This window comes from Microtus ochrogaster, unplaced genomic scaffold (genome assembly GCF_000317375.1).
Source record: "Microtus ochrogaster isolate Prairie Vole_2 unplaced genomic scaffold, MicOch1.0 UNK35, whole genome shotgun sequence".
NCBI lineage: Eukaryota > Metazoa > Chordata > Mammalia > Rodentia > Cricetidae > Microtus > Microtus ochrogaster.
The window spans coordinates 21249-23251 of NW_004949133.1; positions in this window are offsets into that span (position 1 = coordinate 21249).

The window sequence follows — 2003 nt, forward strand, 5'->3', positions numbered from 1 at the left end:
GAGGCCAGCCTGGTCTACAAGAGCTAGTCCCAGGACAGGCTCCAAAGCTACAGAGAAACCCTGTCTTGAAAAACAAAAACAAACAAACAAAAAAGAGCTAGTGCCAGGACAGGCTACAAAGCTACAAAGCAACCCTGTCTTGAAAAAAAAAAAAAAGATGCTAAACCTTAGTTCGAGGACAGCCTGGTCTACAAAGTGAGCTACAGGACAGCTAGGGCTACACAGAAAAACCCTGTCTTATAAAGTGAGAAGATACTGAACAAGAGGCTGGGACTGGAGAAACAATCTTTCTTTGAGATGTCACTGGGTCTCAGGACAACCCCAGGTCCCTGGGAGGGTTGGGGCGAAGCTAGGCCACCACCAGGGAGTTCAGAGGAAGGGCCTTCCATAGTGCAGCAGAGGGCACAGACTCCAGCTGCGCCTTAAGACAGGCTGTTGGAGATGAATGGGACGCCTGAGATAGGAAGGCATAGAACAGCTGGGACTTCAAACCATGGTTTGATCTCTGAGTTGGATTCCAGGACTCCAGCCCTCTTAGGAAGTCTCAGAACCTTCCAGAGGCTCTCCTAGAGAGCTCTGAAGGCTTGGCTGAGACAGTAACAGCAGAGGCAGCAAGGAGGCTCATCACTCTCTTCTCATCTCCTGGTTTGAGCCAAACCCCATGAAGTTTCCACTAAGGTTTGGACTTGGTACTATCTTGGCCTTGGAGGACCCCAAATCTCCCCTGACCACAAAGAAGATGAATTCCTTTTTTATACCCCTGAGACAGGGTTTCTCTCTGTAGCCTCGGCTGTCCTGAACCTTACTCTTGAGACCAGGCTAGACTCAGACTCACAGAGATCTGCCTGCATCTGCCTCCCGCGTGCTGAGGTTAAAGGTGTGCACTACCAGCGCCTGGTAGAACACAATTTCTTGCTTGACATGTCCATGCTCCATTCAGGTGACAATCCCTACCAAGGGTGAGGAGGAAGACATCTTGACCTATACACCTCACCTACCGGATATTTCTCGAATATCTCAGCCCTTTCAGTTGGAATCTAGGTTGCCCCGTCACCAATCTAATATAGAATATGCCAAGAAATGAACTCTCCATAGCTCCAGAGGCCTGAGGCTGGACAGCAAGGAGAGCCTCTGGGGAGAGTAAACCATTAAGAGTGGGCTGAAGATGGCTTCCCACAGAAGGTGGTGGTGTGACTAGGTGTGAGCAGCCCCACCTAGTGGAGAAGACTGGAACTGCAGTGCAAGACAAGACCACCTTCTCCAGGCTCTTCACTGCCCTGCCCAGTGAGGTCAACTTTTAGTGAGACTGGAGGTTCCCAGCTGGGCCTGTCCTCATGTTCATTTTCAGTTATTTTATTTTTTTGGTTAAGATTGTTATCTTTCTTGTTCCTGAGCAAGGACGCACTATGTAGCCCAGACTGGCCTTAAATGCATGGTGAGTCTCTTGCCCTCTGCCTCTCAAGTGTTGGAATCGCTGATGTGAGCCGTGACACCTGGCTTTTTCTGTGTCTTTGCTAACGGTATCCTGGGAGACTGAAACCTTTCATCCCACAGGGGAGCTCCATGAGGAGGAGGTGAAGAACAGGCAGGACTGTCCGTATCTGGGCAGAGGCAGGCGATCCCAGCCACAAGAACACTCTCAGACAAGCTGCACTGCCAAGAAGACGCTGAAACCGGAGTGTCTGCAAAGACTCTGAGAGCAGACCAGCTGCCCGGAAGAAACAGACACCAACTGTTGTTGCCTGAGAGAGGGTTAGAGAAGTGGTTCTCAATCTGTGGGTCACCGTCCCTTGCTGGGGGGGGGAGGTTCACAGGGGTCACCTAAGGCCATCAGGAAACACAGATATTACATTACAGTTCATAACAGTAACAAAATTACAGCTATGATGTAGTAATAGAAATAATTTTGTGGGCCGAGCGATGGTGGCGCACGCCTTTAATCCCAGCACTCGGGAGGCAGAGGCAGGCGGATCTCTGTGAGTTCGAGACCAGCCTGGTCTACA